Consider the following 25,495-nt stretch of genomic DNA (forward strand, 5'->3'; position numbering starts at 1 on the left):
ATATCCAGGGCCAACATCCTGGACTTACAGTAAAATCATAAACTTAACTTCCATTTTTAATAGTTTTATCCTAATTCTTAACACTGTGGATGGAAGGGGATGAAGCTTGAAAATATCTCCAGCACTTAATTGCAGTAATGATGTTTTCCTGAGTCAGCAGACATTGAGGGAAATAAAGAAAAATGAGAAAGACTGTCTCAGTGCAGAGGCGTGTCAGAACTGCAGGTCATGCAGAAAGCAGTTGTCCCGCAGACGCATTTTTAGCAATGGAGTGTGTCTTGTAGACTTTGCAAGCATGTATACCCATATTAGAAGTATAAATTCAAAAGGAAATACAGAACTGCCTATTACTTTCCAAAGCTTTGAAATCTGTGCTATGATGGAAACTCAACCTCCAAACTTCTTGTCTGTCACTGTGAGAGGAACATGCTGTCTTGCAAGTATCAAAAGCCCTTTTGTATCATTTTACAGTAGATCAAAGCTTATTATCTGTCTTCACTGAATTCTGTTCCACCCTTTTTTCTGAAAACTGGGTGTTACAAAGTGAACAAAGAATGTTGCAGCCTGTTGCAATAGGGAGAGCCATACATATGTACAGCTGTTGAACCCCAAAACCTTTGTTTTCTGTAACTTCTGGAACAGGATTTTATTGAAATATGGAAGGATAATATGCTGATATTATTTCCTTCCCTCTTTTGTGCTTTCTAGGGATGGTTGCAAAATAGAACACATTACCATTGGGCTGGGACAAATGATCAGAAAATTATAAGTGAGTCATTTGATTGCAACTTTTCCCCACTTTTTTTTTCCCTTACTGTATTTTTATTTGATTTGATTGAAGAATCTCAGTTCTGTAGGAGACTTTGAGCAGTTCTGTATGCACAGGGAAAGTTCACTGAACTCTTACTCTGCTCTTCATGGAATCCTATAACGGGACAAGGAAGCAAGGAATGCAGCAATATTTGCCTGTTTCCTATGCTTTCCCTGCAGGGGTGGTCTTGAGCAGGTGCTGTGGAGAAGAAACAATGATTGCTTAAGGTTGTCTCTTGGTTTATATCAAAGGTGCTTCTGAAATTACATGACAAGCAGGGAGATTTGAGCGGAAGACAGGAATAGAACTTTTTCAGATGCTACTGTTTGAAAGCGTGACCCAGGGAACACGTTATCAGTTCATGATCACACAAAAGCTGTTTTCCTTAATGGCAACTGTGGGCTCACTTACACTGGGAAATAAGATTTTCATTTTAATCTGCACATGCAGGTTTGCAAGCATTCAGTGTTTCCAAATTGGCCAGAATTTTGTAAATACCCAGTGTGAAATCTGCTAGGTTCATTTATAACTTTCTGCTTTTTCTGAAGACCAAACAGAAGTTGAGCCCTCTTGAAAGATAAGCCCAAACACTTTCGGAATTAAAGGAAGGAATTTAGCTTATGTGTGCTAGCAACACAATGACTTCATACCTTACAAACAAGTGGAGCGTGGTGGTCTTCATGGTCTTCAGCATGGACATTTCTGGTATATATCTTGAAGAAAGCAGTGAACAACAATACAAATGTTTCTGGAAATCTTAGGTCTACTTGGGAAGGTATTTAAGTCCTTTGTCTGCTCATAGATAGATCTGAAGATATTTAAGAAGTAGAAATAATTATATGATTGCCCTGAAAATCTTCAGTTTTGGTTATATATATTTTAGCTGGTTATCCATTTTGCTTGTAATTATAAAAATGAATATGCACTGGTGAATAGATTTGAATACTGATTTCTCAAAGAGGTTTTATCAACCAGTCAGACACTTCTGATGATATCTGAATCCTGCAGTGAAGGACAAGTATTCAAAATGGCTAAATGATTTAAATAAGACATCTCAGTGGACTCCAGAAAATGGCACGTTTGTAGGTATTTCTATGCTTTTGAAAATTTGTTCCTGAATGCATACTTGAATGTTACCACTTACAGATATATAAAGCACTTAAAAAAAGCAGATTATATGCAGTGTACTACATGCAATTTTAAGGTAAAGCCCATGAAAAAAACAAACAAACAAACAAACAAACAAAAAAACACAAAACTTACCTGCATTCAGAAACAACAGTGATTTTTTGATTATTTATAAATACCCTTCTTTTTACTGAGTATTCTTCAGTACTTACAAATATTCTTATTTCCTTGTTATTTCCAAGAATGTACCATATTTGAAAGTGGTACTTTCCTTGAACACACTCTTGACTGAAAACCATGCTGGAAACAGTATTGTCCTTGATCTTATCATATATAGAATCATTCCTCTTTGCTTAGATTTAGAATTGATGTTGAATATTATTCTGGTAAAATGTTATAGGAAACTTTGGAAACTCTCTGGAAACACTCTAAGTGAGACGTGATAACTTTGTTGTAAACACATAGTATTCATGATGCTTTCTTCATTTACTCCAAGCTTTCTAAAATGTAAGTTACCCTAAAATGGATAGAGTTTTGTGGATGCATACATATGGTTCTTCCTAAAATAAGCATCTTTTTAGAGAAGGGAAGAAACTGTTTAACTCTGAAACTATCCAGAGCAGTTGTCAGAACATATTTCAACTGCAGCCTATATCCAGTTGGCAATGTCTCCTAGCTGGCTGCACATACTTGCTGGAACTAAATGTGGTTTTGTTCTCCCCATTTTCCAATTGTGCTTTATCTGTTTTCATATTTCTTTTATTTCTAATATTTCAGAATAGTTTTCCTTTTAGCCTCAAATTGTCTTTTCCTTTGGCGCTTTCCTCCCCCAGCATCTACCAGTGATCCATTCCATGGTAAGGCATCTCATATCAGAGAATTTCCTCTGCATCTGCATTTGATTTACTCTTTCAAAGACTGTCTTCACTGACTGGTCCTTTGTAAAGCAGCTGTAAGGTCACTTCACTTTTCTTTAAGACATTGTTGAGGTCAAATAAGTATTCCACAATGAGAATGGAACTGCTGAGATCAAAATTTGACACTTCATGTTGCACTTCCTATATATTCTGTTCTGGTGCACTTTTCATGAAGAAGCTTCCGTTGAAACATGTGTTAGCTATTCCCCTAAATAATATCCTGTTTATCTTACAATTATTTGGAATATGTTATTTATCTATTACCAATGCTTTAGGATATATTATATATGTAATTTAAAAAATTTTATTTTATCTTTCAGGATACTGGACACATTCCTATTAGCATTAGTTGGGACAAAAAGCATGAAAGAGTTCAATGGACAATTAAAAACAGATTTTATTTATTTATTTATTTATTTTATTTTTTATTTTAAAGTAGGTTGTGCAAGTTATTTTGGTAATTTATGGGTTTGAGTGTTGGTTCTTTTTCAGTGAGCTAACAAGAAAATTTGTATAACTTTGTTGCATAAGTCAGACATCAATTCACATTATGCAATTTTTATCACTTTAATTTGTTAAAATTTGTCTTCTTAGGCCAATGCCAGACTATCATAGTAGTCACTTCTTAAATGTACAACAGCGAAAAAAAGAGCATTTCCACAAAACTGTTGCCATCCATTTGCTTTATTTAGAGTTCTGGATTCTAACAGGTAATCTCCCTATAAGATTTTTACTTTGCATGGCTCTACCTTTCTTTTGTGCTCTTTGAAGATTCTGGCTGAAAAAAAAAAAAAAAAAAAAAAAAAAAGCAAAGATCATAAAGCAAAAAAATACAAAACTGTTTTTATTAAAAATCCCTTTTTTTTTCTATAGTACCTTTTCAAAAAATTATGCGGCTCCACTGCATCATGGGCAATGCAAGTAGGTATCCACTTTATAGTTCACTTACGTTGAATTGTCAGGAATTTCTGATTAGTTTTCTGATAATGATGAATTCAATTTTGAAATCCCTGTATTTCTACTGACCTTCAAGGAATTCTCAAAGAAAAACATGGTGAAGTTAATATTTAACTTTCCCTTTGTTTTCTTGCACTATGGTACTTAAAAATAAATAAATAAATAAATAAAAATGGAAGCACTCTGTAATAATATCAACACTAAAAATCAGTGGCTGTGGGAGCAAAGTTCCTCCCACTCTAAGCAAAGAGCAGGTCTGAGACCACTTGATGAAAATGAACAGGTACAAGTCATGACAGTCAGGCAAACTCACAGGTGACTGGAAAAAAAGGAAACATCATTCCCATTTTTTTAAAAGGATAGAAAGGAAGACTGAGGGAACTTCAGATCAGTGAGTCTCACCTCTGTGCCTGAGAAGATCATGGAACAGATCCTCCTGGAAGCAGTGTCAAGGCACATGCAAGACAAGGAGGTGATCTGAGACAGACAGCATGGCTTCACCAAGGGAAAATCATGTCTGACCAATCTGGCGGCCTTCTGTGATGTAGTGACTGCATCAGTTGACAAGGGAAGACTGACTGATCTATACTATCTATACTTCTGTAAGGCCTTTCACAAGGTCCCACACAACATTCTTATCTCTAATTTGGAGAGAGATTGATTTGAGGTCTGGACTATTTGGTGGATAAGGAATTGGCTGGATGGCTGCAGCCAGATTGTTGCTATCAGCAGCTCTATGTCCAGGTGGAGGCCACTGACAAGTGGTGTCCCTCAGGAGTCCATCTTAGTACCAGGGCTGTTTAACATCTTTATCAATGACATAGATCAAGTGCACTCTCAACAAGTTTGCAGACAACACCAAGCTGAGTGGTGCAGTTGATACAGAAGGAACAGATAACAGAAGGAAGGGATGCCAACCAAAGGGACATGGACAAGCTTGAGAAGTGGGCCCATGTGAACCTAACGAAGTTCATCAGTTCCAAGTGTAAAGTGCTGCACCTAGGTCCGGGCAATCCCAGACATGAGTACAGACTGGGAGAAGAACTCACTGAGAGCAGCCCAGTGGAGAGAGACTTAGAGGTTCTGCTGGATGAGAAGTTCAACGTGAGCCAGTAGCATACGCTTGCAGCCCACAAGGCGAACTGCATCCTGGGCTGCATCAACATAGTAGTGATCAGCAGGTGGAGGAAGGCGATTGTGCCCCTCTACTCTGCCCTTGTGAGGCTTCACTTGGAGTGCTGCATTCAAGTCTGGGGCCCCCAGCACAAGAAGGATGTGAACCTGTTAGAGTGGTTCCAGAGGAGAGACTTGTATCAGATTAATGCACTGAAATTTAATACAGAAAAGCTAAAGGAACATGGCAGCAAAGAACTACATGCAAACTTTCATGCAAACTAGCAGCAGAGCAACTTTACTCTAAAAATGATTTTAATTCCTTATTAATTTCTTTAGAAATAATCACTAAATCATTGCAATAATAGGTCTGGAAATCACCACAGATGACCACTGTTTGTTATTTTTGAAACAGTGAACAGTTTTCTTCTAAGTGCATAAAGTGTTAAAATCCCTTTCCATGTGTTTTAATTCATTACATATTTCAAATATTAACCAAATTATTAAAGCTGTCAGGCATGGTATGATTTACTTGTAATAACTTTCACTATCCAAATGTAAGTCTGGATAATAGCTTTATAATACCTCTTAGAAATCTAAAAGAAAAAAAAAGTGGTTTTGCTTGCATGTGATTAAGTGTAAGATATTAAAGCTCCAAGTTTTAGAGCTTGTCAAAATACAAAGACATTTCAGTAGTTCTCTGGATAAGTTTTGAGACATTGCAGGCACAAACAAAGGAACTAAAAGGCTGTTAGCCCCCGTTTTTCCATGAAGAAAAAAATAAGGGTCAAAAAAAAAAAAAAAAAGAATCTGAAATATATATTTTTGCAACAGCACAATGTGATTTCTTTTGAGGAGAAACAGGTTGATAATGATCTTACAAGTTTGTTCTCCGTAATAATGACAATTGAGGAGAAAGAGGAGGAAGAAAGGCTATTCCAAAACTAATCACAGATGATCAGTGAAGACTGCTAATGACATACAACAACAAGAGAGAGGAAATAATTTAAAATATGACAGTGAAGCAGGAAAGAAAGAAAAGCCTGGGAGAATTTCTTCATTAAAGGAAACCTGAGTTACAAATAAGAAATCAAACAAAAAAAATATGTGGATATTTCCATATTTTGTGAATTAATTTTACCTGTCTTTAAACATCTGACAGTTTTTGCCAAGGATTATGTTTGGAATGCATGTGGGCTGCAAATAAGGAGTGAGATCTCACCTATATGGTTCAAGGTTAGGCCTCTTAAGAAAGAAGTAGTGCAAATCCTTGCTCAGTAACTTGACCAATTTGAGCTTTGTCTGTACTCACTCAGATGAAGACCCCTATATTGTGACCCACGAACACGTACTGACAAGATCAGCACTCACTGCATTGTCTGGCAGCTGAGCCAGGGATGGTCAAAACTTCTTGCTCTCTCGCAGTGTGTGCTCTATAAGCATTGACCTCTTTTCTATCCCTTGCAAGGACATTGGAAAGAACAGTCTCCATCAGAGCTGTAAATGTGCTAGACTGGATGCTTCAGCTGGATCTCCTTTCCATCCCTTTTTCATGCAGACATCCTTCCTTGATACATATCTGTAAAGGTCTGGTACTGTGAGGCATAGTATACACCTATGCTTCCCAATTACACCACTTATCAGGCTAACATCTCTAGTGTCCAGATAGGCTGATTTAATCTTTTCAAAATGAAGTGGTTATGCTATATCATGCTACTATAACATTTACATATAAGACCTCCTTGAAAACTGATCCAAGAGAAATTCTTTTTTAGCCATGGCCAATGATGGGGATCTCTTCGTTCCCCAGGTCAGAGGCCTTCAGTAATCTTGTTGTTGATACTGACATACATCTTGAAAAACAAGAGGTCTGCTCACAAACCTACAGTTACCTTATTATAAAATGGCACTGAATATGTGACATTCATGCACAGGAGCATGGAGTGATGAGATGGATGATAGGCACAAAGGGGTAGAGTATCAAGCTTGTTATAGTCTGCTTCTTGGTAGTATGAAAGCAGTGGATTAAGACAAAATGGGGACCAAATCTAACTGGCAATGTTAAAACATATGGGAGCATTCATCCCTGTTCCCTCTGTAGTCTATCACATTGTCTAGCTCCAAACACTTGACCTCTATTTTCTTACATGTTTGTGAAGCTTGAAGCCTGAGTGCCCCCTCATGAGGACATGGAGCAGGTAGGTACATGCTCAGAAAATAACAATAAATATATGAAATCTGCTTGCAAAAAAAAATAAAAAAATAAAATAAAAAGAGGATAGTGTGTTCAATACAAAGACTATATACTATTGAAACTAAAGCTAAGTCTTGCCCATCTCTCATTCTTTATATATATATACAGAGAGAGAGTTATTGTTGAGATGTGAGAAATACATAACACTGATGCATGGACTAATATACTAGAATTTTAATTGAACTGAGGAAAATTCTTGGAGGGTCAAGGTTTTTAATAAATGAACAGAATAAATGTCCCATGAAAGGTACCATATGTTTTTTTAAATCTGAAAATTAGTTGCAAAGTCACAGTTAATTTAATTATATGGTCTCTCTGTCTTGGGATAATAAAGTAGACTGAGAATTATAATAGTCAGAGAATGAAACCTTTGCTGCTGAGAGGCATTTTGAAAATGAAATGTTTGGCTAACTGCTTTTAAATGACTCTACACATATTCATAAGAATATTATTTTAAAGTTAATAAGGTATTTCAGTCATAATATGAGCATGATTGCTTTTGTGACAACGTCTGAGTTGTACTGTCTTGTTTTGCTGGATATCTTTGTGTATGTACAATTTGCTCATGGTAAAGCTAAGATACTGTTATAAACACATGTGAAGCAAATATCTCCTGGCTAGTGACAGGGTTTTCTGTTTATATGTGTACTGATCAACATTTATGACCACTAATACGAGTATGGCTACTACAGGACACTTTTGTAAGAAAGCATCTGCCTTCAAACACACTTGTATCTGTCATTCAAATGATCAAAAGCAAACAAAGAAAACCCAGCAACTATCATATTCTCTTCATGACCAATAATATATTCTGGTGAGAATACATCTGCATTTCTGTGTAAGTTGTTATCACAATTTTTGAATTTTTCATATACTTATTCTTCTGTCCAACACAGTACTCTTTACCAGATATGACCACCACCACCATCTCTCTTCTATCCGTTTTTGTACCAATACTATTCCTGCACAAATTTCCTTCTTTCCAGGTGAATGGTAAATAAATTTAAGCCTTTGAGTCATTGTCTTCGGTACCCCTGAACATCAAGGATGAAATTCAGTCTTGTAGTTAACATGCTAGATAGAACTTGTGTAAGAAGAAAGAGCTTAAACAAGATTATTCAGAAAAAAATCCTCTCTAAACCACCGTGAATATTCTGCATTCAGCAGTAAAGTCAGCATCAGAAATAGTACAATGATAAGAAATAAGGCTAGTTTTGATTGCATTTTTTTTCCAGGTATATATTAAAAATGTCTTTTAGAATCAGTTTTTCTTCATTCTGGTCAAGCAACTTTCTTATAGACATACACTTGATGTGATGTTTCATATTCTTCTGAAAATCGTTAGTGTATTTACAGTGTCTGGAGCCATGTAACTTTTAGAAATTTTTAATGATACTTGGTATAGAAACAAACAGAATAGAAAATGAACTCATTTAAAATGTTTTTTTAAAGTAAAAAAAAAATATTTATGCATGAAGTTGGTTGGACGGAAACCCATGGAAAATACTTTAAGATGTAATAGCTTTAAAGGAGTGTTTTGATATGAGTGATTGAGCATTATGTTCAGAGTTAGGTGGAAAAGTATAATAGTAGACTTCTGTCCCAGTGCTCTGAAATATGTGTATCAGTTATGCCATGTAAGCCAAAGCACCAAATTTCCTATGACCTGTAAAATCTGGAGAGTATCAAAATCTGAATGTGTTGATTCACATCAATAATGTTTAGTGGCATCTGTGATTTATCTCACATACTGAGCTGGCTTTGACTCCAGTCTTGTGTTGGGGAACCTAACTTCACAACTGAAACACTTGGTGTCATTCAGAGTGCTGTACATGTATGTATTTTGTGTTGCAAACACCTTAAACTTTTTCTTTTATTTTTTATTTTTATTTTTAACCTTTGAAATATTATGCTTATACTATTTGAGTTCACAAAGAAGTGCAGACACTTGTTTCTGTTTGTTGGTGGACCCTGACTTGCAATAAGAAGGGAAGGTAAGAATGTTCAGATTCGGATCAGAAACAGTTAAAAAGTGATTTCATTCCAAGTTCTCAAATGGACTGTGATGTTGTGATCACCTATTTCCATTGTTCTCATTAAATGAGAGCCATTACCTCCCTGCCTATTCCAGTCACCTTCTGTTTCTACCACTTTCCTGTTGCCTTCACAGCACAATCAAGTCTTTTTCTGCTATTAATTTTTCTGTGATCCCATGTTCACAAGCAGAAAATCAAAAAGCACTTTTTTGTGCTCTTCAGCTAGTACTCTTCTTTCTAAGGTTCATCATCTCAGTCTTTTATTCAAAATTTTTACACCTAGTCTCCTTGTCTTACAAAAACCATTCTGTCATCATTCTTTGTTCAAGTATTGTTTGACCATCCTTCCTAATCTTATGCTTAGTAGGTGCTACCTTTTTCCCCATTTCCTGTATTCATCATATCCACGGATTATTCTTTTTAAAGATTACCTCCAATTTCTTCACAGCAGCTCTCATATGTGTTTTATTTTTTCTTCTGATAGTTCCCATCCAAATCCCTCTTTTTTTAATGTTTATTTACTCCAGAGTATGAACAACCATTTTTCCCTGTTTTCAACCAAAGACTGCAGAACATTTTGCTAAATGTTTATCAAATTCAACTTTTGGTAATGAGACTGTTAGTCTATCTTACATTAGGATATTAATTTCTAAAATGTCTTGGAGATGTAGACAATGCAAGAAAATCCCCAGCAAATATCATGTTGTGTCCTTTTCTTCCTTTTGTCATGTTCTAGTTGTGTAACTGTACGCATTCACAAGTAACTGTCTTGTAAGTTTGGCAACTTGTGTAAGTATATTGCTCATTTCTACTAATTCTGTTTCATATCTTGGTATGTGAATAACCTAACTGTATCTCTTTTTCTTTCCATGAACTGTGGAGGATCGATGGTAGCAACTCCAAATTTGCTAGTATTAGAAGGACAGGCTCAGCAGTGCTAGTAGGCTGAGGCAGCTTTCCCATGAATTTCCAATTAATCCCAGCAGGTTGTCTCTTTGTGGCAGGAAAACGTATAAAGTGCACTCTAAGACTGTGGCACATTCTCTCCTACAAATGGAAAAGAAAATACATGTGTGTGTATTTCAGATAAACAGCTAAATGGAGTTTTCTTGTAGCCCTCTATACACATACGTGTTTTGAACATTCTGGAGTGTACAGACACAATGAAGTGGGTGCTCTTTCTCAGTTAAAGATCCCACTATTTAATCTGAAAATCAAAAAGAAAATCTATTCCCATAATACCAAAGGAATGAGATCCAAAGAGTAAAAGCAGACTGAACGATTAATCCTGAAGTTATCATTGCAGACTGGCTTCTCTTTTGTTTGCCACATCTATTACTGAAAGGACCATTATACTTGTGCCGGATGTCATTGATATGCATATATGAATGAATGATACTAAGGTATTGGAACTGCTAGTAGAAGTCCTACCCCTGACAATGGGGAAATAAAATCATGGATTCCTGTTACTGGTAAAGAAGGACTAGAAGTTGTACTCGCAGCAGTGTGTATGCCTGCATACAATCTCCTACAGTTTCTGTAAATGATTAATTATCACAATTTGATGTTTTTTTTCTTCAAGCAGGTTTCATTAATCAACACTCCTAAGCTATCAAAGTCATTATTGAATGATAGTTTATTATAATAGATTGTATTTCTCATAGAGAGATACTGTTATACAGCCATTTTGAATTTCAAATGAATAGCTGCACATCTTTCGGATCTGCTAATGCATGCAAAATCAGAGCCAAATAGCCACTAGCTACATAGAAATAGTGTGACATTTCTGAATGCTCTTGTTTTCTTCTAGAATCATATCTGTAGATGTAGAATATGTTAAAATAGCAGTGTTGTTTTTTTTTTTCCTTTTTTTTAAATGATATTTTACACCTGTTTACTAACCTAAAGTTAACCTGTTCTTATGAATCTTTTTGTACATGATTCAACTCCTTTCTGAGTACTTACCTGTGTTTTAGATAAAAATACATAATATATATCTATTTCCTGGAATAAAATAACTAACCTTTTAATGTTTAATATATTGATTTTCTGACATTAATAATAATAGTAATAATAATAATAATAATTCCTAGATTTGTTACTTTTAGTTACATTGAAAAATAATTTAAACCTTACTATGCTATTAACAAATATGTGCTTAGTAACACATGGTTAGAAAAAATGATTTCTATAAATTGTTGTGTGTTCATTAGTTAAAGATGAGTTCAGGTCTGGCTTTGCAGTAAAAGTGCAGAGTAAGTGATTAAGCTTTAAAAGTGAAAATAAAACCTTCCATTCTGTAGGTGAACTCTAGGCTCCAGTACTGTGGTAAGACAGATATTCTTGCTGGTAACAACAGAAAATGTTCTCTGATTTGTTCTCTGGCAGTTCAGTACAAATGATCCTTACGTGAACGTTATTAGAATTGAAAACTAACTAGAGGAGTAAGCCTCAAATCCATGCCTCATTACAACCTGTTTTGGCTATTGAGGTATAGTATTTTATAAAGGACCTAATAAGTCAAACCAGCCAATTTTATATTACTATCGTAGAAAATGAATAATTTTTCATTAAACATTATTAAGATCTAAAAATGTTGGATGTTTTTGAATAGTGAAATTATAATTGGTCTAGAAATGCTATTTTTTCATAAAGTATTTTGTTTTCAGTTAGGACAAGAATTAAAGATTCACTTTTCTCACAACATCTGAAGATCTCTTATAACTTATTACAGAATCACAGAATGGTTGAGGTTGGAACGGATCTCCAGAGATCATCTAGTCCAACCCCCCTGCTCAAGCAGGGTCACCTAGAGCATGCTACACAGGATCGCATCCAGGTGGGTGTTGAATATCTCCAGAGAAGGAGACTACACAACCTCTCTGGGCAGCCTGTTCAGTGCTCTGTCACCTGAACTGTAAACTTCTTCATATGGCAACAAATCCTGGGGTTCAATTTATACCCATTACCCCTTGTCCTATCACTGGCCACCACTGAGAAGAGTTGGGCCCCATCCTCTTTACATTGTCCCCTCAGGTATTTGTGGAGGTTGATTTGTAGAGGTTATTTATATAATTCAAAAAAAAAAAAAAAAAAAAAAAAAAAAGCATTTAAAATAAGCACAATTTATTTTTTGTCTACCGATTTATCAAAATGAATTAAAAGATTTAATTTTTCTCCAGTGTAATTTTAAGCTGTGTCTCCATGTATTTCTGTGGCATTTCACAACATAGACAAAGCAACTCTTGTGCATGTCATTTTCTCTATGCCATGCTCAATCCAAGTATATTTCGTCATATATATAATGGTAAATTTCCTCCCCTCACATAAACCAAGGAAAAGTCTCCCAGTCTCCATGATACAAGTACTTCAGCCAAGGAGAAGCCAAAAAATAATTTTTAAAAAGTGCTATGGTAGATTAATGAAAAACTAGATAAATGTTTATAGCTGAAACTTTTCTCCAACATACAGAAAATTTTGTTAGTTTTTTCTAGTAGAAAAGCTGTGTGATATGTTTACTTCAGTACCTGATTTCCTGGCCAAAGAAGCTGATGGAAAGATTTGGGTTGAGAAGTGTGATTTGTGCCTGGGCTGAAAGGCACAACTCCAGGGCTAGGAGGGAGATGAGTATCTGATTTCCAGAGACCTCAGCTGTTCTGCAATAATAAACTAGTAATCTGAATCCTCACTGACCCCCACCAATGTGGTGAGTTTAGATGTGTGGGCAGAAGTGGGGCCTGGGCGAGACATGGCGTCAGCCAGGCTGCTTCTCCCAAAGATGGGGAGGGAGGAGTGAGATAGCAGGAAGCTCTAGTCTGCAGCCTGCTGAGCCAGAGAACATAGTAGCACATACGTAACTGCAGTACCACTGAAGCAAGGGGGACCACAATGGAAAGAATCCCTAATGGTTGGAGGCAAGGGCAAAGGAAGGCTCCCACCTGCATCTTGGGGTGTGGGGGTTTTAATGCTTTTTTCTTGCTGTTATGAAACTTTACTAATGCATGAGTGAAACATAGATCTTTTTCTGTCTGCATCCAAATATAAATGCAAGCTTGAGTCAGAACAATATACTTTACATCCTGTATAGAATACATTATTTTTATTTATGTATTTTCTTGGCTACATAGCCATACAAATGGAATGGCTTGGAATAATTTATTTGAAGGATAACGTATAGGCAGTATTTCTAATTTATAAATGATAACATTGTACAGACAGCAAAAAGAGGGCAGGTAAAAATTGTAGAGTAGCTGCTTACAATGAAAATTGAACCTGGAAATAAAATACAGATGGACTTTATCCTCAGGGAAAGATTTGGGTCCTATGAATGGTGTAATGTTTGAGAACATTTTTCTGATAACAGAAATTATCCTTTTCAGGGAAGTGCCAGAAGATTCCAGTCATTCCAATATAGAATTTTGTAAAATGAAGGGATGGAACAAGAAGATATTGGTGTGAGTTCTACTCATTCTTGAAATAACTACTGCATCTAAATTGAAACATTTCAAAGCAGTAGAAGAGACTGCTCTTGACTGCCAGAGGTGAGGCATTCTCAATTACGTCAACTGCTGGTGACCTGCACAGCAAATATAGAAAGCCCTTGTTTTTGATGACCACTTGGAAAAGAGTTTTATCATAAATAGGGAGTGATCCTGGCTTTGAAATTTGCAGATATGGAAGATAAATTGCCTACATCAGCTGGATGATTAATATGTTGGCAGGTTTTTTTTGTTTTTTTTTGGGGGGGGGGGCGGGGGATGTTTGTTTTGTTTTGTTTTGTTTTCATCAATATATAGATCATGTTTGAATTATAATGTCTGGAAGGGTAATGGTTACTAGACAACAGAATATGTTTTGCTTAACTATATTTGTGTTTTTTATTGTTTTGTGGGTTATTTGTGGCACTGAAATGATAAATAAAATGTAACCCATGATATCTATTCTGAAGAAAAAGATAATGAAATTTGGGAACTAATGATGACAGGAAACAATTTAGCTATTCTTTTCACTTTAAGAATGTGACTACTAGTTGCTAAATTTGTTTATAAAATATTTCTTAGAAATAACTAGTGAAAACAAAGAGCAAATACAATATGTAGCTAAAAGTTTGGGGGCTTATCTAATAACAAACTCAAGTGCCAGCAGTTCTGAATTGTGAAAATTTTTACAGCTATATATTTTAATCTTGCACTACTAATAGAATAACTGTTTTCACTATGGAGAAGTAAGAGCAAAAAGCTTTCTTCTATTAACTTGTTGTGGTGCTTTGTTAGAAGGAATCAACTTAATTGTATCTTAAATTTTGGCTTCAATGAATGCCATGAAGGTTTTTTTTTGTTGTTGTTGTTGTTGTTTTTGGTTGTTGTTGTTTGTTTGTTTGTTTTTAAATACAGCACTCAGTATTCCAAGAAATTGAGTTACAAAAACTGTATGATCATAAAGCCAAATTTTAACTGAAGAGATCAAGATTAAGACTAGATTTCATATGCAGATGAAACTTTGGTCCCAAAAAGTTGACTATAAGATTCAGATTTTCTTTGGAGTTTTGCTTAATAAAAGAACATGCTCCATGGAGATAATTTTTTGTCTATCTCTTTATTACTTTAATGTCATGTAAGTATATAATTGCACATCTTTGTAAAAAGTTTTATAATATAGATGTGTAATTAAGCATTTGGTATTTTTCTATAGGACATGTTGTTTTATCTTTATATATATATATATATATATATATACACCTATCATTTCAAAAGATTTACTGTTTTTTTTTTCCAACTCTATAGAGTTGGAATGATGACAACAAAGCTATGTACTTATCAGAAGTGTTTACCTCTCTGATGAACGTCATTGAAATCAGTTCATGATAAGCTTCCCAGTACAAGAAAAATAGGCAGCATAAAAAAGATAAAACTGTTTTTTTGTTGTTGTTGTCATTTTGTTTGTTTTTCATCAGTAATGTAAACTTCAGGAAAAGAAAAAAAAATCTAGTCACCAGAATTTACTTACAGGGAACTGAAATTATTCTTCTGTTGATGTTTTCTTTTTCCTGTTAATCTTTGATGCAAGAAAATATTGTTCCCTACTGTACAAAATCTGTAATATTCATTCACAGCGTAAATGGCTCCCAAATGATTATTTAAGCTAAACAAGATTTCATTGACACTGGGGAGTGTCAAGCAAGCAGATCTTGGGATTTGCATAATAATTGTTTTGAAACAAGTGATATTCCATACAGTACTATGTATACAGAAGGTAATGAATGTGGTAGCCACAGTCTGAGAGATCTGTATCAGGAATATAATGAAAGCTGAATATTTTTCAATCTTTGGAGGTTTTCAAACATCCATACAAGCTAATGAGCTAATTTAGATCAGCATTAAACATGAATTTAATCACATTACTGGTAATTATTAGCAGACACACAATATGAAAGCCTTTTAGTTTCCTTCAAAAGTTGTAATTAACCATAAAAAAAAGTAAATTGTTTGACCTCATGAACTGCATATAAATGACTCAACTAAAGACTTCTAGATTTAATAGGAAGCTTAGCTTAGTCATTTTTCCTTATATATTATTTAGTTGAAAGTAAAAGTGTGTTTCTTTCCACATTATCTCAAGATCAAAATTAGACTATATTTCTCAAAACGTTATTCAGTGAAATGAATCTGAAAACTAAACCCAATTCTGAAGAGCACAGAAGCATATATTGATGTGATAGATGAAAATGTTCCCTCGCCATCTCCTACATTTGTCATGAGTTAACACATAAGCATATACTTCCAGTAACCTCTCTGGGTCTTCTGAAATATTTAAAAGTAAGCATGTGAATGAGGATCTTGCTGGATCAGAACAAAAATTGTGCTCAGATGAGACTTGGTATTTTGCTTGGCAAACATATTGCAGGCAAGCATACCTAGTTCAAAAAGCTGAGAACACAAGACCTTCCTACCTATACCAGGCAGACAGCTATGCTCCCCATGCATTTCAGTGACAAAAATAATGGTGGGACTAAAAAAAAAAAAAAAAAACCTATAAAAATTTTTATAAATTAAGGTTTTTAAGATAAAATTTCCCATCCTAGAAAAGTGTGACCAAATACGTATTTTTAGTTTTTTTTGCTTTAAAGGAAAAGTAGGTGCTACATAAAATCTTAAATCCTATGTATAAAGAGATTGGTCTCTGAAGTTATGATTCTGGAAAAAACCACTTAATAATCCAATTTCACATAATGGAAGTGGGCTGTTTTTTGAAAGTTGCCAAATGACTATGACTGTTCAATTTCTCTCAGGCAGTGAGGGAGAGTGTTTCCTTATTTAACAGAGTAGTGATCTCATCTAATTTTTCATTTATCAATGGACCATTGCTCAAGAGCACATTTTGCATGCTCTTACTCATGCTGTTCAGAAGTTACATGTTTTCAGCAATATTGAAAATGAAGATTTATATTAAAATAGGTAAAATGTCTTCCCCCCCCCCCCCCCCCCCCAGTGAACTATCACTGATATAAAAAAGATTATATTTTAAGAGGCTTGTTGAAAGCATATTTTTTCTCTGTGAGAATTTGTGGAGAAGCCATTTTCGGTTTAAACAATTTTTCAGCAAAAGACTGACCAGCTTTCTTACCAGCTGGGTTACCTATGCCTATGATTAAGCTGTGCTGAAATATTTTATGCATGCAATATCTTTTCATGGATATTAGAGTTTGAGACTGTCTTGGCTCTGTAGCAGGTTAGCTGTCACCCTAAGCTAGCACGTGCTTTTGTACACAGGAAAGTGGTACAGTAGAATTAGGCCAAAGTTATAGTTTTCCTATCTTAAAAATGACTAACGGGCCACATGTGAGATCTTTCCTCTGTACCCATAAATATCATGTGGTCTTTCTATGAGAACTTGTTTCCAGCTCCCAAACTCCACCATATTTGGGACTGGAAAAAGTAGAAGTCATCAGACAGAAGTGTAGCAGGCCAGCTATAGACGTGTGGGTGTTAACTGGAAGACAGAGTACTCAACAGTTTTGGACATTTTCTTATGTTGTGTAAAATTTTTCTGTGTCTTGCAGCTGTCTCTCCTTCCTGTCTTACCAGACTTCAGCTGTACTTTACAAAATTTTGCTCCCCTTCTTCTTCTCTTTTCCTCTGATATAGTCATCCTCTTTTCTTTTGCTGTTTTTCCAGCTGGCTAATCCTTGTTAAATAGTGCTTTCCTGAAATATTGTGGAGCCATGACAGCTCCTGCAATTGCATTCCTCAGTTTATTTATGTTACGTGTCTTTCTCTTTTGCTGTGTTTATATATGCAGTTACAATAGTGGAGCACACTATCTATAGACTAATTAGAATTTACCCTAATAAACACAACTATTAATCATGACTTTTTTTTTTTTTAAATCTAATAAACACTTTTTATAATCCAGGACAATGACAAGAGAATGATCATTAATAACAAACACTTAGTATTTATTAATTAATAAAAAACTGCTCACTAATTTATTCAAAGGATAAAGATTAAAGGAACACGCCACTCATGTAATTTCCTGTAAATGAAGATCAAAAATATCTTCCCTTGCAATGAAAGTTTTCATAAAACTTCACAGAGCATAAAAACCTAATGAGTGGAAAGCTACACTTGTGTTTAATGAGTGACATTCGTAGTTTAATTCAGTCAGAATACTTACAAGCTGTATGGTGTATACATGAAATTACACTAGGTAAGAAAGAAAAAGTATTGTTTTCTGTTTTACATACTCTAACTTCATGGAACAAACATCTCTTGCTATGTGTTTTGTGCTCTGTCTGTGCACAGCAAGTAGAAATGTGACCTTATCCCAGTGCCTCATCTTGATGCCTCCTGGTTCTATTGTGTTTAACTAACATAATACAAGAATATGAAATATTATCATCTTGCAAGAATATAAAATTTGATTGAGGATGGGAGTTTAACCTTTTTGTTGTTGCCTTAGGCACATCTTGAATTAAGTTACATTCATCTCTATGAAACTGATTTTCCTAACCTACCTACTAGAGTTACTTTACACAGCAACTAATGCCTTCTTTTGTTTATACCTTTCACAGTTTGTTTTTATAATACTGCAATTGCACTTATACATACTCCCATTTCTCACTAAAATGTCAAATTGAAATATGAAAATTTTCTAGCTCCTAAACACTCAGTTTTAGCTAACAAACATGACTTTGTCTCATCGCTTTTAAAAACCTCATCCAGAGCTTAAAACATTTTATCTCCTGTGTTGATGAGCATAATTTTCTGTAGTTTTGCTGTTCAGTATTAATACTGGAGAAGCATGGAGAAAAAAAAAAAAAAAAAAAAGGAGAACGTGATAATAACTCAAGAAAGAGGAAGGCTATTAGAAGAACTACATATAGTGAGATATCTGTAGTCTTTCCTGTTTTTAACGATGATCGCCTTTCGTAGTGTTAAAGGACTGCTTGTCACTGTTCGGGTGGGACTGTGGAAGTACCCAATGGCTTTCCAACTGTGTGATGGAAAATGTACCTGTTGGTGAGCAGTACCTCTCAGCCACTTCAACTCCACTGCTTCTGTGTGGAAATTCATGTCTGGTCTGTTGTATCTTGAAAATTAATTTACTCGAGGCTACTTGGAGTCAGATGCACCGAATGACTTTCATACGGTTTATTAAAGGGAATATTATTTAGTAAACTTCAGAAATATTGTCCCAAACTAAACAAAATTAGTTTTTGAAACTAAAATGATCAAAACATAAATCTAATGGGTGACAGCTGCAGAAATATCTGTTTTTTTTTTTTTTTTTTTCCTTAATGATTTCTTGCCTACTGGCTTCCAAGTTTCCAAATTTCCAGAGCAAAGAGTTTGACCTCTGTAACAGAGGGTGTTCTCTCTGAACTCAAAATTATCTTTTCAGGTTGTAAAATTTAGCCGTGGACTCATACAAATAGTGTAATATGTGATAAAACTTTAAAAATTGCATTCCAAATGCATTTCTTAAAGTTGTTCACGGTGTGTTTAGGTCATTCCTCTAGATCATGGCAGAGTGCTCTTTCAACAGCATTTCAGATTTGTTATGGAAATTACTCTATTGTATGGATGACATTCTGAAGATGTGTTTTTTATAAGCAGAAGGGGACGGGTACTCAACATTAATCAGACAGAGCTATATTAATTTATATGACATGATGAGGCAGCTTCTTTTCTTTTCCTCCCCCCTCCCCCCCCCTTTTTTTTTTTCAAGGGAAAGGCATTATGGAAATGATAATAATTTTTCTTAGCTCAGTGAATCAGCATGTGTTATAAAAGACAGAAGAAATATTCCTATGTCTTGTCTAAGTCTTGTTGGTCATCTCCCCCCTCCTGATCTTTGTATAATCAAATAAAAAAAAAAAAATCTAACGAGTGGTTGTGACCCACACAGCTACTTCAGTCAGTCATATTCCATATTTACAAAAAAAAATATATATATTACCAAATGAATAAGAAAACAGTCGGTCTCCATGTCTATGGAAGCAGAGGGTTCCTGTGGGATCTTGTTCATTCTGTGAGTTTTTGTGACTTCTGGATAAGCAGGAAGTTGCGCATGAATATGTAGGCAAGCACCAGCAATGCAGATGTTACACTTGCTGACCTTCACTCACTGAAACTGATAATCAGTTTGGCTGTCACGCATTGTCCTTTTGAGGCTTTCTCACAGGAAGTGAATGCCAAAGAGACATATTTGATCCTGCAGGTCCTGCCAGAAATTAGGTTTGGACTTGGATATTTTGGAATGAATCCGAGTCGAGTTTGACAACAAAGGGAAGGCTGCTGCAGTAACACGTGCAGATGATACTCTTCTCAATCTGTTTGTATGCTCCAGGGTAAGGAGATATTGGGGCCCTTTCCCGGCTTTCATTCAGCTGTGGGTGTGAAAGCAAAATGTGAAATAATATTAAAAGATATAATTCATTTATGTGGACTAACTGGACACAGATGTTGCACCTATGTAACCTAATGAATGAGCAATCACAGTGTTTCAGTTACTAACAGGTAAATAATTAATGTCAGCCACAGAAGTCTTTTGCCTTGTCATTTGAAAATTAGAATAAGATGTGAATACACATATGAAATAGTAAGATAAATATTTTCTTATGCAGCTACTAATATCTCATACACTGTAATCAGCCACTAGCAAAAATATATTTGGTATAAAGCAGTTTCTCTGTAATTTTTATCAGATTTTTTTCAAAGCTTCTTTCTTTTTGTTTTATTTGTTTTGCAGGTGCTGCAATGGCACATGTAGGTAAACAACACTGAACCTGTATGTACTGGATAGAAGGAATGTGGCAACAGAAACACAATAATGTTGAAGAACCTGAGCATATGAGAGTTTGTAAATCTTTAGAAACTGCAATAAGATAATAATAGAATATAGGTGTCTAGTGAAGTCAATGTTATAAGAAAGGTACAAATATTGACAAAAAAAAAAGATACAACCAATATTATTTGAAAGATATAACACTGACATGTTGCATATGACAGAAGAACATATTTGTCCCTTCCTGAGTAAATGGAAGGTAGATACTCCTTAATTATTGCCTCTCTTTGTCAACCAATTATAGTATTTCAGCACTGGATCAGTCAATCACCTTATCAGCATACAAAGAAGGAGAAATAATGAAGCCCAGTTTTACTTGTAGCCTGGTTTCTATAACCCTTCAGCTTCCGTCACATGCTACCTGCTGCATCCTATTTATTTCTTTTAATCAGGTTTCAATCAAATCCATAAAACTACAGAAAGTGCTGGTAACGAGAAACAACGTGATCTTTTGAAAAAAAAAAAAAAAAAGATAACAAAGTTACTGTGGAAGAATACATCATGAATTCACAAACATATTTGGTCTCTGGGTATGTAATCTGTTCACCACACACAGTCTGAAATACTGGTTATACTGATCTTAGTGTTTCTTATTAATTTTAGTGTGGCTTATATTTCACCCAACTATATGCATACATTCCAAGTAGAATTGCATCTTAATGTTTCTTTTTTTTTTTTTTTTTTTGCAGTAGAATTTAATAGGGTGATACCAAGATATAAAACTGCTTCATTGTTCCTTTTTCCTTTTTTAAAGAAAATTTTTGATTTCAAATGATTTCTGCCATTTCTGTGTTTCTATGCTTATCCTTAAGTGTACTGATAACCATAGCACATCACCTTCAATATCTGCTTTCTGAGAAGCCATTCTACAGCCTGCCTCTGCTTCCAGTGCAAAGTCCTGCCCTGTGCCGTTTGTTTGCTTTTGGTACTTCTTCCTGAAGCAGCTTAATTTTATATGGAGTTACAGTCAACTCTCTTCTATGAAAACGAATAAAAAACCCTGTTGGGATGGCAATAACATGGATCTTCTGAGGTTCAGCAATGACGGAGCAGTGGCCTTGGGGATCATGTAAACAGAGACTGCAGTCTGGTCCTGATCACTGGTTCAGCTCTCCCATGCCTGCTCTAAACTTCTCCAGCACTTGGCATCACACAGACTTGTGCCTCTCAGACACCCAGAAAGTCAGCAATATGCTGAATGTAACCTGAAAGTGAAGTCAAAACACACGGACAAGGGAAAAGAGAGAAAATTAACTGTTGGTGTAAAGCAAAGATAATGTTGGTACATACTGGAATTTAGACTACAGAGCTGTAATTTCAGTTTGCAGCTGAGGATTATACAGGACAGCTCATCAGAAAAGGCAACTTGGCCCTTCTTCAGCCTTTGGTTTTGTACGTGCTGATCTTCCGGCATAAGAATACTTAGCTGGGTGGCTGTATTATGCTTTGCAAGCAGTAACTCCCCCTACCAGGACTGTATTAAACAGCAGGTTTGGTAAAGAAAGCCTGTGCACCCCCCCGTCCCCCTCCCCCCGCTTTGCCCCCATATTTACCTGGAGGAAAGTAATTGGAAACAGTGAACTTACCTCAAGATTATCAGGGCGATCTCTTGATTATTTTGGCTTTCAATTGCCTTTACATTACTTTAAAGTGCCTCTGGTAAAATACAGGATTGAGGAAACAACACACAATTGTGTTTTGCAAATACTGCTCTGTATTTGTAACTTACTTTACATTATCCTTTATCCTTATTATCCTAACTTACATTATCCTTTAATGCTGTGCTGACCAGTTGACCTCTTTGTGTTATGAAGTCTTCAGGGCACTGTTTGCCTTGCCACCTGAGGTTTACACCTTAGAGCAGAGCCACAGTGAACACTGGCCAGGGCTGTTAATAGTGTAGCATTCAATTTTGATGTGGTAGTTTGCATTTGGGAGCACTCTCCACTCATATGAGTTTCACTGCTGTTTGCTAACTCAGGCTGTTTCTTATTCCAGTGCTTTTAGCCTCTTGTTTCCATGTCACTGCTGAGAGCAGACATGATTCGTGTTGGTTAAAAAGGTCTTCTTATGGATGAGAGGTAATAACTTTCGTACAAGGGTGAAATAATATGTCACTAGTATCCATGAGTATGATTTTGACTTACAGATTATATACAGGGATATTTCTGGAAAGAAAACTTCCTGAAGATGATTAAGATTTGTAAAAATTAACCTTGATTTAATTATTACTATATTAGTGAAAGATGTATTTAAATTATAAATACATTTTGCACAATATCGTATGGGCGTAACCAAGTCAATTTTCTTTTTATCCTAGCAAAACCATTTAAGAAGTTCAATTTACTCTCTTGCCTTTTCTGGCTATGTGTTCTGCCTACAAAAATCTGCTGTCTTCATGGCAAATAAAATTTTGTCTGTAGTACAAAACCAACCCAGAATGATATGCAGCCACTGAATCCTCTGAATCCTTCCCTGCCTAAGTCCTTAATCTTGGCTTTAGAATGAACACATTTTTAAATACTGAAGACAATTCAGACTCAGAAAGATCCTAGGGCCTTCTTCAAGACAGAATCTCAGTTTTGAAGGGAAAAGATAAAAAACAGGAAAACAATTCTGATTTTGTGCAACAGAAAACTAGAAACTAGGTAGAGCAATATTGGAAGGTGGTAAAATTGATCTTTAGAGAATTGATGAAAAAGAGGCTTTTCCAGGGTCTTTGGCTCAGGAAAAACAAACAAACAAAAAAACACTCAATGTTTGTTTATTATCCCTATATTATGTCTTTCAGATTGGTTTTTTGTTTCCTGGGACAAGTCAGTACTTTACACCAACTATGAAGGTTGTACTTTACACAAAATATTATTGTTAGGCTTACACATGCAGTTAAAAAATAAAAAAAAAATAAAAACAGTTAAGAAGTGTATATAATCATGCACTAGAATCTTGCATCATTCTTTCCTGGGGGAAAAAATGGCAAGGCTGGGGGAGAAGGCAATGGCCCAACTGAAGTGCATCTACACTAATGCATGCAGCATGAGTAACAAACAAGAGGAGCTGGAAGCCATCGTGGAGCAGGCAGGCTATGACTTGGTTGCCATCACAGAAATGTGGGTGGGACCACTCTCATGACTGGAGTGCTGCAATGTCTGGCTATAAGCTCTTCAGAAGGGACAGGCAGCACAGAAGGGGTGGTGGTGTGGCTCTCTATATTAGAGAGTGTTTTGATATTGAGGAACTTGAGGCTGGGAATGATAAGGTTCAGTCCCTATGGGTTAGGATCAGCGGGAAGGCCAACAAGGCAAGCATCCTGGTGGGGGTCTGTTATAGACCACCGAACCAGGATGAGGAGACGGATGAGGAGTTCTACAGGCAGCTGGCAGAAGTTGCAAAATCGTCAACACTTGTTCTCGTGGGGGACTTCAACTTCCCAGACATATCCTGGAAGCACAACACAGCCCAGAGAAAGCAGTCCAGGAGGTTTCTGGAGAACGTGGAAGATAGCTTCCTGACACAGCTGGTTAGTGAGCCTACCAGGGGAGGTGCCCCGCTAGACCTTCTGTTCACAAACAGTGATGGACTGGTGGGAGATGTGGTGGTTGAGAGCTGTCTTGGGCAGAGTGACCACGAAATGGTTCCGTTCTCTATTCTTGGCGAAGTCAGGAAGGGGACCAGTAAAACCGCTGTCTTGGACTTTCGGAGGGCTGACTTTGAGCTGTTCAGGACACTGGTTGGCAGAGTCCCTTGGGAGGTGGTTCTGAAGTGCAGAGGAGTCCAGGAAGGCTGGGCACTCTTCAAGAAGGAAATCTTAATGGCTCAGGAGTGGACTGTCCCCACTTGCTCAAAGATGAGACAGCGCGGAAGAAGACTGGCCTGGCTGAACAGAGAGTTGCGGCTCGAGCTTAGGAGAAAAAAGAGGGTTTATAATCTTTGGAGAAGAGGGCGGGCTACTCAGGAGGACTATAAGGATGTTGCGAGGCTGTGCAGGAACAAAATTAGAAAGGCCAAAGCTCATCTGGAGCTCAATCTGGCTACTGCCGTTAAAGATAACAAAAGTTTTTACAAATACATCAACACAAAAAGGAGGACTAAGGAGAATCTCCATCCTTTACTGGATGCGGGGGGAAACTTAGTTACAAAAGATGAGGAAAAGGCTGAGGTACTCAATGCCTTCTTTGCCTCAGTCTTTAGCGGCAAGACCAGTTGTTCTCTGGATACCCGGTACCCTCAGCTGGTGGAAGGGGATGGGGAACAGGATGTGGCCCTCACTATCCACGAGGAAATGGTTGGTGACCTGCTACAGCACTTGGATGTACACAAGTCGATGGGGCCAGATGGGATCCACCCGAGGGTACTGAGAGAACTGGCGGAGGAGCTGGCCAATCTGCTTTCCATCATTTATCAGCAGTCCTGGCTATCAGGGGAGGTCCCAGTCGACTGGTGGCTAGCAAATGTGACACCCATCTACAAGAAGGGCCAGAGGGTAGACCTGAGGAACTATAGGCCTGTTAGTTTGACCTCAGTGCCAGGGAAGCTCATGGAGCAGATTATCTTGAGTGTCATCACGCGGCACTTACAGGGCAACCAGGCAATCAGGCCCAGTCAGCATGGGTTTATGAAAGGTAGGTCCTGCTTGACGAACCTGATCTCCTTCTATGACAAAGTGACACGCTTAGTGGATGAGGGAAAGGCTGTGGATGTGGTCTACCTTGACTTCAGTAAGGCTTTTGACACCGTTTCCCACAACATTCTCCTCAAGAAACTGGCTGCTCGTGGCTTGGACTGGCGTACGCTTTGTTGGGTTAAAAACTGGCTGGATGGCCGGGCCCAAAGAGTTGTGGTGAATGGAGCCAAATCCAGTTGGAGGCCAGTCACTAGTGGAGTTCCCCAGGGCTCAGTACCGGGACCAGTCCTCTTTAATATCTTTATCGAT

The sequence above is a fragment of the Cygnus olor genome, chromosome 1, assembly GCF_009769625.2.
Source record: "Cygnus olor isolate bCygOlo1 chromosome 1, bCygOlo1.pri.v2, whole genome shotgun sequence".
Classification (NCBI taxonomy): Eukaryota; Metazoa; Chordata; class Aves; order Anseriformes; family Anatidae; genus Cygnus; species Cygnus olor.